The sequence below is a fragment of the Schistocerca serialis genome, unplaced genomic scaffold, assembly GCF_023864345.2.
Source record: "Schistocerca serialis cubense isolate TAMUIC-IGC-003099 unplaced genomic scaffold, iqSchSeri2.2 HiC_scaffold_103, whole genome shotgun sequence".
Taxonomy (NCBI): Eukaryota; Metazoa; Arthropoda; class Insecta; order Orthoptera; family Acrididae; genus Schistocerca; species Schistocerca serialis.
In genome coordinates this window covers 45,114-54,517 of record NW_026047217.1, presented here as the reverse complement: position 1 = coordinate 54,517, position 9,404 = coordinate 45,114, and the positions used below count along the sequence as shown (strand labels likewise).

At 53.4% G+C, this 9,404-nt stretch overlaps 21 non-coding genes across 21 annotated transcripts; 7 read left to right on the top strand and 14 right to left on the bottom strand.

The window, feature by feature from the left end:
• Nucleotides 1-724: 724 nt before the first annotated feature.
• On the bottom strand, nt 725-796 carry Trnad-guc (transfer RNA aspartic acid (anticodon GUC)). Its single transcript has one exon. It is a non-coding gene; the product is annotated as a tRNA-Asp (tRNA).
• Nucleotides 797-903: 107 nt separating this feature from the next.
• On the bottom strand, nt 904-995 carry Trnai-uau (transfer RNA isoleucine (anticodon UAU)). The gene is given in 2 exon segments: nt 904-939; nt 958-995. It is a non-coding gene; the product is annotated as a tRNA-Ile (tRNA).
• A 378-nt stretch (nt 996-1,373) lies between these two features.
• On the top strand, nt 1,374-1,446 carry Trnar-acg (transfer RNA arginine (anticodon ACG)). Its single transcript has one exon. It is a non-coding gene; the product is annotated as a tRNA-Arg (tRNA).
• A 604-nt stretch (nt 1,447-2,050) lies between these two features.
• Trnad-guc (transfer RNA aspartic acid (anticodon GUC)) lies at nt 2,051-2,122 on the bottom strand. The gene has a single exon. It is a non-coding gene; the product is annotated as a tRNA-Asp (tRNA).
• Nucleotides 2,123-2,229: 107 nt separating this feature from the next.
• Nucleotides 2,230-2,301, bottom strand: Trnad-guc (transfer RNA aspartic acid (anticodon GUC)). The gene has a single exon. It is a non-coding gene; the product is annotated as a tRNA-Asp (tRNA).
• Nucleotides 2,302-2,408: 107 nt separating this feature from the next.
• On the bottom strand, nt 2,409-2,500 carry Trnai-uau (transfer RNA isoleucine (anticodon UAU)). Its single transcript is given in 2 exon segments — nt 2,409-2,444; nt 2,463-2,500. It is a non-coding gene; the product is annotated as a tRNA-Ile (tRNA).
• Nucleotides 2,501-2,877: 377 nt separating this feature from the next.
• Nucleotides 2,878-2,950, top strand: Trnar-acg (transfer RNA arginine (anticodon ACG)). Its single transcript has one exon. It is a non-coding gene; the product is annotated as a tRNA-Arg (tRNA).
• Nucleotides 2,951-3,733: 783 nt separating this feature from the next.
• On the bottom strand, nt 3,734-3,805 carry Trnad-guc (transfer RNA aspartic acid (anticodon GUC)). Its single transcript has one exon. It is a non-coding gene; the product is annotated as a tRNA-Asp (tRNA).
• A 107-nt stretch (nt 3,806-3,912) lies between these two features.
• On the bottom strand, nt 3,913-4,004 carry Trnai-uau (transfer RNA isoleucine (anticodon UAU)). The gene is given in 2 exon segments: nt 3,913-3,948; nt 3,967-4,004. It is a non-coding gene; the product is annotated as a tRNA-Ile (tRNA).
• A 378-nt stretch (nt 4,005-4,382) lies between these two features.
• Trnar-acg (transfer RNA arginine (anticodon ACG)) lies at nt 4,383-4,455 on the top strand. Its single transcript has one exon. It is a non-coding gene; the product is annotated as a tRNA-Arg (tRNA).
• A 783-nt stretch (nt 4,456-5,238) lies between these two features.
• Nucleotides 5,239-5,310, bottom strand: Trnad-guc (transfer RNA aspartic acid (anticodon GUC)). Its single transcript has one exon. It is a non-coding gene; the product is annotated as a tRNA-Asp (tRNA).
• A 107-nt stretch (nt 5,311-5,417) lies between these two features.
• Nucleotides 5,418-5,509, bottom strand: Trnai-uau (transfer RNA isoleucine (anticodon UAU)). Its single transcript is given in 2 exon segments — nt 5,418-5,453; nt 5,472-5,509. It is a non-coding gene; the product is annotated as a tRNA-Ile (tRNA).
• Nucleotides 5,510-5,887: 378 nt separating this feature from the next.
• Nucleotides 5,888-5,960, top strand: Trnar-acg (transfer RNA arginine (anticodon ACG)). Its single transcript has one exon. It is a non-coding gene; the product is annotated as a tRNA-Arg (tRNA).
• A 604-nt stretch (nt 5,961-6,564) lies between these two features.
• Trnad-guc (transfer RNA aspartic acid (anticodon GUC)) lies at nt 6,565-6,636 on the bottom strand. The gene has a single exon. It is a non-coding gene; the product is annotated as a tRNA-Asp (tRNA).
• A 107-nt stretch (nt 6,637-6,743) lies between these two features.
• Trnad-guc (transfer RNA aspartic acid (anticodon GUC)) lies at nt 6,744-6,815 on the bottom strand. Its single transcript has one exon. It is a non-coding gene; the product is annotated as a tRNA-Asp (tRNA).
• A 107-nt stretch (nt 6,816-6,922) lies between these two features.
• On the bottom strand, nt 6,923-7,014 carry Trnai-uau (transfer RNA isoleucine (anticodon UAU)). Its single transcript is given in 2 exon segments — nt 6,923-6,958; nt 6,977-7,014. It is a non-coding gene; the product is annotated as a tRNA-Ile (tRNA).
• Nucleotides 7,015-7,391: 377 nt separating this feature from the next.
• Nucleotides 7,392-7,464, top strand: Trnar-acg (transfer RNA arginine (anticodon ACG)). The gene has a single exon. It is a non-coding gene; the product is annotated as a tRNA-Arg (tRNA).
• A 287-nt stretch (nt 7,465-7,751) lies between these two features.
• Nucleotides 7,752-7,823, top strand: Trnam-cau (transfer RNA methionine (anticodon CAU)). The gene has a single exon. It is a non-coding gene; the product is annotated as a tRNA-Met (tRNA).
• Nucleotides 7,824-8,247: 424 nt separating this feature from the next.
• Trnad-guc (transfer RNA aspartic acid (anticodon GUC)) lies at nt 8,248-8,319 on the bottom strand. Its single transcript has one exon. It is a non-coding gene; the product is annotated as a tRNA-Asp (tRNA).
• A 107-nt stretch (nt 8,320-8,426) lies between these two features.
• Nucleotides 8,427-8,518, bottom strand: Trnai-uau (transfer RNA isoleucine (anticodon UAU)). Its single transcript is given in 2 exon segments — nt 8,427-8,462; nt 8,481-8,518. It is a non-coding gene; the product is annotated as a tRNA-Ile (tRNA).
• A 378-nt stretch (nt 8,519-8,896) lies between these two features.
• Nucleotides 8,897-8,969, top strand: Trnar-acg (transfer RNA arginine (anticodon ACG)). Its single transcript has one exon. It is a non-coding gene; the product is annotated as a tRNA-Arg (tRNA).
• Nucleotides 8,970-9,404: the final 435 nt, after the last annotated feature.

Below are 9,404 nucleotides of genomic sequence, written 5' to 3'. Positions count from 1 at the left end.
GGAGTGCTTTGTTGCTCCTGTGCATCTCGCAGCTGCATGTCGAGTCGATCGTGGTAAATATCGCGGCCTGCAAGCGTCAGCGTAGCGTCAGTCGAGCAAAGTCGAGACAAGTCAAGCTGAGAGCTGTAGGAGATGATACGCAATTAAATACAGGCGTGTGAAAGCGACGCAGACAACACTTCCCAAGTGTCCCACGTCACGTGGCGAAGAGCGGGCGCAAGCCTAGCCAGCAGAGTGGCGCATTGGAAGCGTGCTGGGCCCATAACCCAGAGGTCCGTGGATCGAAACGACGCTCTGCTAAAATTATTTATTTTGCGGACTGCGTCGAGCTCGATTATTACGCCCACAGCGTGGGCTGGGGTGCTTTGACTCAGCGTTAACAGCAAACCCCGTAATTCTGAAGTGTGAAGAATGCGAGAACCACTTCCTAAGATGTAGCATTTTTTAAGATTTCGCACCAACTACACTCCACGATCGCAAAGTTAATGCTCTTACGACCCCCATACGGGCAACACTCGAACAGGTTTGTGAGATAAAAATCGCACCTCCCCGGCGGGGAATCGAACGCTGGTCTCCCGCGTGACAGGCGGGGATACTAACCACTATACTACCGAGGATGCGCTGTAGACAGGTGCCCTTGTGCGAGAGATATGGTGCTAGTAGCCGCAAACGTCCTACACTAAGTTCGGCGAGTGATAGAGCAGCAATTAAAAATCGGATGTGCCTCCCCGGCGGGGAATCGAACCCCGGTCTCCCGCGTGACAGGCGGGGATACTAACCACTATACTACCGAGGAACACGCAGCTAGCGTCTCGAATGCACAATTATGTTACTCAAATAGCTGATACATCTCAAACCTAGCCTCCTGTTGCTGTCAGAGACAGCTGCTATGAAATAAAAGTATGCCCCAGGTGAGGCTCGAACTCACAACCCCGGCATTGCTCACGGCTACTGCCTTATAAGTACCGTGCGCTAACCAATTGCGCCACTGGGGCTACAACACAGCGCTCTCAGTTAGCGGTATTCACTTTGCTGCAAACCAGTGGTGGCCACAGAAACATACGATCGCCACCTGATGCCATACTGCGACTTTGGCACCTGACTACCAATGCTTCGTGCTATTCTTGTTTCATATGCTACGCTTACATGCACATCAACCGGCTCTCGTCGTCGAGAAAACGCGGGAAAACGCGCGCCTTGCCTTCTGCTACCTGTCGAACAGCGAGAGCAGATGCGTGGCAAGCTCTAAGCTCTGCAGGCGCACTGCGGCCACGCAGCTGCACGAAAGGTACCTTCCTTGGGAGCTTGCTCAGCCATGGAGAACACGTTTCTTAGCGAATTGCACTTGTCTCGTAGAAAGAAGTGCTGCCATTGGCCCTGTGGCGCAACGGATAACGCGTCTGACTACGGATCAGAAGATTCCAGGTTCGAATCCTGGCAGGGTCGGCATTCTGTTAGTTGCCGACGCGTAGCTGGGCAGTGGATTTCGTATGTCGCCGCATCGTGGAGTGCTTTGTTGCTCCTGTGCATCTCGCAGCTGCATGTCGAGTCGATCGTGGTAAATATCGCGGCCTGCAAGCGTCAGCGTAGCGTCAGTCGAGCAAAGTCGAGACAAGTCAAGCTGAGAGCTGTAGGAGATGATACGCAATTAAATACAGGCGTGTGAAAGCGACGCAGACAACACTTCCCAAGTGTCCCACGTCACGTGGCGAAGAGCGGGCGCAAGCCTAGCCAGCAGAGTGGCGCATTGGAAGCGTGCTGGGCCCATAACCCAGAGGTCCGTGGATCGAAACCACGCTCTGCTAAAATTATTTATTTTGCGGACTGCGTCGAGCTCGATTATTACGCCCACAGCGTGGGCTGGGGTGCTTTGACTCAGCGTTAACAGCAAACCCCGTAATTCTGAAGTGTGAAGAATGCGAGAACCACTTCCTAAGATGTAGCATTTTTTAAGATTTCGCACCAACTACACTCCACGATCGCAAAGTTAATGCTCTTACGACCCCCATACGGGCAACACTCGAACAGGTTTGTGAGATAAAAATCGCACCTCCCCGGCGGGGAATCGAACGCCGGTCTCCCGCGTGACAGGCGGGGATACTAACCACTATACTACCGAGGATGCGCTGTAGACAGGTGCCCTTGTGCGAGAGATATGGTGCTAGTAGCCGCAAACGTCCTACACTAAGTTCGGCGAGTGATAGAGCAGCAATTAAAAATCGGATGTGCCTCCCCGGCGGGGAATCGAACCCCGGTCTCCCGCGTGACAGGCGGGGATACTAACCACTATACTACCGAGGAAGACGCAGCTAGCGTCTCGAATGCACAATTATGTTACTCAAATAGCTGATACATCTCAAACCTAGCCTCCTGTTGCTGTCAGAGACAGCTGCTATGAAATAAAAGTATGCCCCAGGTGAGGCTCGAACTCACAACCCCGGCATTGCTCACGGCTACTGCCTTATAAGTACCGTGCGCTAACCAATTGCGCCACTGGGGCTACAACACAGCGCTCTCAGTTAGCGGTATTCACTTTGCTGCAAACCAGTGGTGGCCACAGAAACATACGATCGCCACCTGATGCCATACTGCGACTTTGGCACCTGACTACCAATGCTTCGTGCTATTCTTGTTTCATATGCTACGCTTACATGCACATCAACCGGCTCTCGTCGTCGAGAAAACGCGGGAAAACGCGCGCCTTGCCTTCTGCTACCTGTCGAACAGCGAGAGCAGATGCGTGGCAAGCTCTAAGCTCTGCAGGCGCACTGCGGCCACGCAGCTGCACGAAAGGTACCTCCTTGGGAGCTTGCTCAGCCATGGAGAACACGTTTCTTAGCGAATTGCACTTGTCTCGTAGAAAGAAGTGCTGCCATTGGCCCTGTGGCGCAACGGATAACGCGTCTGACTACGGATCAGAAGATTCCAGGTTCGAATCCTGGCAGGGTCGGCATTCTGTTAGTTGCCGACGCGTAGCTGGGCAGTGGATATCGTATGTCGCCGCATCGTGGAGTGCTTTGTTGCTCCTGTGCATCTCGCAGCTGCATGTCGAGTCGATCGTGGTAAATATCGCTGCCTGCAAGCGTCAGCGTAGCGTCAGTCGAGCAAAGTCGAGACAAGTCAAGCTGAGAGCTGTAGGAGATGATACGCAATTAAATACAGGCGTGTGAAAGCGACGCAGACAACACTTCCCAAGTGTCCCACGTCACGTGGCGAAGAGCGGGCGCAAGCCTAGCCAGCAGAGTGGCGCATTGGAAGCGTGCTGGGCCCATAACCCAGAGGTCCGTGGATCGAAACCACGCTCTGCTAAAATTATTTATTTTGCGGACTGCGTCGAGCTCGATTATTACGCCCACAGCGTGGGCTGGGGTGCTTTGACTCAGCGTTAACAGCAAACCCCGTAATTCTGAAGTGTGAAGAATGCGAGAACCACTTCCTAAGATGTAGCATTTTTTAAGATTTCGCACCAACTACACTCCACGATCGCAAAGTTAATGCTCTTACGACCCCCATACGGGCAACACTCGAACAGGTTTGTGAGATAAAAATCGCACCTCCCCGGCGGGGAATCGAACGCTGGTCTCCCGCGTGACAGGCGGGGATACTAACCACTATACTACCGAGGATGCGCTGTAGACAGGTGCCCTTGTGCGAGAGATATGGTGCTAGTAGCCGCAAACGTCCTACACTAAGTTCGGCGAGTGATAGAGCAGCAATTAAAAATCGGATGTGCCTCCCCGGCGGGGAATCGAACCCCGGTCTCCCGCGTGACAGGCGGGGATACTAACCACTATACTACCGAGGAACACGCAGCTAGCGTCTCGAATGCACAATTATGTTACTCAAATAGCTGATACATCTCAAACCTAGCCTCCTGTTGCTGTCAGAGACAGCTGCTATGAAATAAAAGTATGCCCCAGGTGAGGCTCGAACTCACAACCCCGGCATTGCTCACGGCTACTGCCTTATAAGTACCGTGCGCTAACCAATTGCGCCACTGGGGCTACAACACAGCGCTCTCAGTTAGCGGTATTCACTTTGCTGCAAACCAGTGGTGGCCACAGAAACATACGATCGCCACCTGATGCCATACTGCGACTTTGGCACCTGACTACCAATGCTTCGTGCTATTCTTGTTTCATATGCTACGCTTACATGCACATCAACCGGCTCTCGTCGTCGAGAAAACGCGGGAAAACGCGCGCCTTGCCTTCTGCTACCTGTCGAACAGCGAGAGCAGATGCGTGGCAAGCTCTAAGCTCTGCAGGCGCACTGCGGCCACGCAGCTGCACGAAAGGTACCTTCCTTGGGAGCTTGCTCAGCCATGGAGAACACGTTTCTTAGCGAATTGCACTTGTCTCGTAGAAAGAAGTGCTGCCATTGGCCCTGTGGCGCAACGGATAACGCGTCTGACTACGGATCAGAAGATTCCAGGTTCGAATCCTGGCAGGGTCGGCATTCTGTTAGTTGCCGACGCGTAGCTGGGCAGTGGATTTCGTACGTCGCCGCATCGTGGAGTGCTTTGTTGCTCCTGTGCATCTCGCAGCTGCATGTCGAGTCGATCGTGGTAAATATCGCGGCCTGCAAGCGTCAGCGTAGCGTCAGTCGAGCAAAGTCGAGACAAGTCAAGCTGAGAGCTGTAGGAGATGATACGCAATTAAATACAGGCGTGTGAAAGCGACGCAGACAACACTTCCCAAGTGTCCCACGTCACGTGGCGAAGAGCGGGCGCAAGCCTAGCCAGCAGAGTGGCGCATTGGAAGCGTGCTGGGCCCATAACCCAGAGGTCCGTGGATCGAAACCACGCTCTGCTAAAATTATTTATTTTGCGGACTGCGTCGAGCTCGATTATTACGCCCACAGCGTGGGCTGGGGTGCTTTGACTCAGCGTTAACAGCAAACCCCGTAATTCTGAAGTGTGAAGAATGCGAGAACCACTTCCTAAGATGTAGCATTTTTTAAGATTTCGCACCAACTACACTCCACGATCGCAAAGTTAATGCTCTTACGACCCCCATACGGGCAACACTCGAACAGGTTTGTGAGATAAAAATCGCACCTCCCCGGCGGGGAATCGAACGCTGGTCTCCCGCGTGACAGGCGGGGATACTAACCACTATACTACCGAGGATGCGCTGTAGACAGGTGCCCTTGTGCGAGAGATATGGTGCTAGTAGCCGCAAACGTCCTACACTAAGTTCGGCGAGTGATAGAGCAGCAATTAAAAATCGGATGTGCCTCCCCGGCGGGGAATCGAACCCCGGTCTCCCGCGTGACACGCGGGGATACTAACCACTATACTACCGAGGAACACGCAGCTAGCGTCTCGAATGCACAATTATGTTACTCAAATAGCTGATACATCTCAAACCTAGCCTCCTGTTGCTGTCAGAGACAGCTGCTATGAAATAAAAGTATGCCCCAGGTGAGGCTCGAACTCACAACCCCGGCATTGCTCACGGCTACTGCCTTATAAGTACCGTGCGCTAACCAATTGCGCCACTGGGGCTACAACACAGCGCTCTCAGTTAGCGGTATTCACTTTGCTGCAAACCAGTGGTGGCCACAGAAACATACGATCGCCACCTGATGCCATACTGCGACTTTGGCACCTGACTACCAATGCTTCGTGCTATTCTTGTTTCATATGCTACGCTTACATGCACATCAACCGGCTCTCGTCGTCGAGAAAACGCGGGAAAACGCGCGCCTTGCCTTCTGCTACCTGTCGAACAGCGAGAGCAGATGCGTGGCAAGCTCTAAGCTCTGCAGGCGCACTGCGGCCACGCAGCTGCACGAAAGGTACCTTCCTTGGGAGCTTGCTCAGCCATGGAGAACACGTTTCTTAGCGAATTGCACTTGTCTCGTAGAAAGAAGTGCTGCCATTGGCCCTGTGGCGCAACGGATAACGCGTCTGACTACGGATCAGAAGATTCCAGGTTCGAATCCTGGCAGGGTCGGCATTCTGTTAGTTGCCGACGCGTAGCTGGGCAGTGGATTTCGTACGTCGCCGCATCGTGGAGTGCTTTGTTGCTCCTGTGCATCTCGCAGCTGCATGTCGAGTCGATCGTGGTAAATATCGCGGCCTGCAAGCGTCAGCGTAGCGTCAGTCGAGCAAAGTCGAGACAAGTCAAGCTGAGAGCTGTAGGAGATGATACGCAATTAAATACAGGCGTGTGAAAGCGACGCAGACAACACTTCCCAAGTGTCCCACGTCACGTGGCGAAGAGCGGGCGCAAGCCTAGCCAGCAGAGTGGCGCATTGGAAGCGTGCTGGGCCCATAACCCAGAGGTCCGTGGATCGAAACCACGCTCTGCTAAAATTATTTATTTTGCGGACTGCGTCGAGCTCGATTATTACGCCCACAGCGTGGGCTGGGGTGCTTTGACTCAGCGTTAACAGCAAACCCCGTAATTCTGAAGTGTGAAGAATGCGAGAACCACTTCCTAAGATGTAGCATTTTTTAAGATTTCGCACCAACTACACTCCACGATCGCAAAGTTAATGCTCTTACGACCCCCATACGGGCAACACTCGAACAGGTTTGTGAGATAAAAATCGCACCTCCCCGGCGGGGAATCGAACGCCGGTCTCCCGCGTGACAGGCGGGGATACTAACCACTATACTACCGAGGATGCGCTGTAGACAGGTGCCCTTGTGCGAGAGATATGGTGCTAGTAGCCGCAAACGTCCTACACTAAGTTCGGCGAGTGATAGAGCAGCAATTAAAAATCGGATGTGCCTCCCCGGCGGGGAATCGAACCCCGGTCTCCCGCGTGACACGCGGGGATACTAACCACTATACTACCGAGGAAGACGCAGCTAGCGTCTCGAATGCACAATTATGTTACTCAAATAGCTGATACATCTCAAACCTAGCCTCCTGTTGCTGTCAGAGACAGCTGCTATGAAATAAAAGTATGCCCCAGGTGAGGCTCGAACTCACAACCCCGGCATTGCTCACGGCTACTGCCTTATAAGTACCGTGCGCTAACCAATTGCGCCACTGGGGCTACAACACAGCGCTCTCAGTTAGCGGTATTCACTTTGCTGCAAACCAGTGGTGGCCACAGAAACATACGATCGCCACCTGATGCCATACTGCGACTTTGGCACCTGACTACCAATGCTTCGTGCTATTCTTGTTTCATATGCTACGCTTACATGCACATCAACCGGCTCTCGTCGTCGAGAAAACGCGGGAAAACGCGCGCCTTGCCTTCTGCTACCTGTCGAACAGCGAGAGCAGATGCGTGGCAAGCTCTAAGCTCTGCAGGCGCACTGCGGCCACGCAGCTGCACGAAAGGTACCTCCTTGGGAGCTTGCTCAGCCATGGAGAACACGTTTCTTAGCGAATTGCACTTGTCTCGTAGAAAGAAGTGCTGCCATTGGCCCTGTGGCGCAACGGATAACGCGTCTGACTACGGATCAGAAGATTCCAGGTTCGAATCCTGGCAGGGTCGGCATTCTGTTAGTTGCCGACGCGTAGCTGGGCAGTGGATTTCGTATGTCGCCGCATCGTGGAGTGCTTTGTTGCTCCTGTGCATCTCGCAGCTGCATGTCGAGTCGATCGTGGTAAATATCGCTGCCTGCAAGCGTCAGCGTAGCGTCAGTCGAGCAAAGTCGAGACAAGTCAAGCTGAGAGCTGTAGGAGATGATACGCAATTAAATACAGGCGTGTGAAAGCGACGCAGACAACACTTCCCAAGTGTCCCACGTCACGTGGCGAAGAGCGGGCGCAAGCCTAGCCAGCAGAGTGGCGCAGTGGAAGCGTGCTGGGCCCATAACCCAGAGGTCCGTGGATCGAAACCACGCTCTGCTAAAATTATTTATTTTGCGGACTGCGTCGAGCTCGATTATTACGCCCACAGCGTGGGCTGGGGTGCTTTGACTCAGCGTTAACAGCAAACCCCGTAATTCTGAAGTGTGAAGAATGCGAGAACCACTTCCTAAGATGTAGCATTTTTTAAGATTTCGCACCAACTACACTCCACGATCGCAAAGTTAATGCTCTTACGACCCCCATACGGGCAACACTCGAACAGGTTTGTGAGATAAAAATCGCACCTCCCCGGCGGGGAATCGAACGCTGGTCTCCCGCGTGACAGGCGGGGATACTAACCACTATACTACCGAGGATGCGCTGTAGACAGGTGCCCTTGTGCGAGAGATATGGTGCTAGTAGCCGCAAACGTCCTACACTAAGTTCGGCGAGTGATAGAGCAGCAATTAAAAATCGGATGTGCCTCCCCGGCGGGGAATCGAACCCCGGTCTCCCGCGTGACAGGCGGGGATACTAACCACTATACTACCGAGGAACACGCAGCTAGCGTCTCGAATGCACAATTATGTTACTCAAATAGCTGATACATCTCAAACCTAGCCTCCTGTTGCTGTCAGAGACAGCTGCTATGAAATAAAAGTATGCCCCAGGTGAGGCTCGAACTCACAACCCCGGCATTGCTCACGGCTACTGCCTTATAAGTACCGTGCGCTAACCAATTGCGCCACTGGGGCTACAACACAGCGCTCTTAGTTAGCGGTATTCACTTTGCTGCAAACCAGTGGTGGCCACAGAAACATACGATCGCCACCTGATGCCATACTGCGACTTTGGCACCTGACTACCAATGCTTCGTGCTATTCTTGTTTCATATGCTACGCTTACATGCACATCAACCGGCTCTCGTCGTCGAGAAAACGCGGGAAAACGCGCGCCTTGCCTTCTGCTACCTGTCGAACAGCGAGAGCAGATGCGTGGCAAGCTCTAAGCTCTGCAGGCGCACTGCGGCCACGCAGCTGCACGAAAGGTACCTTCCTTGGGAGCTTGCTCAGCCATGGAGAACACGTTTCTTAGCGAATTGCACTTGTCTCGTAGAAAGAAGTGCTGCCATTGGCCCTGTGGCGCAACGGATAACGCGTCTGACTACGGATCAGAAGATTCCAGGTTCGAATCCTGGCAGGGTCGGCATTCTGTTAGTTGCCGACGCGTAGCTGGGCAGTGGATTTCGTATGTCGCCGCATCGTGGAGTGCTTTGTTGCTCCTGTGCATCTCGCAGCTGCATGTCGAGTCGATCGTGGTAAATATCGCGGCCTGCAAGCGTCAGCGTAGCGTCAGTCGAGCAAAGTCGAGACAAGTCAAGCTGAGAGCTGTAGGAGATGATACGCAATTAAATACAGGCGTGTGAAAGCGACGCAGACAACACTTCCCAAGTGTCCCACGTCACGTGGCGAAGAGCGGGCGCAAGCCTAGCCAGCAGAGTGGCGCATTGGAAGCGTGCTGGGCCCATAACCCAGAGGTCCGTGGATCGAAACCACGCTCTGCTAAAATTATTTATTTTGCGGACTGCGTCGAGCTCGATTATTACGCCCACAGCGTGGGCTGGGGTGCTTTGACTCAGCG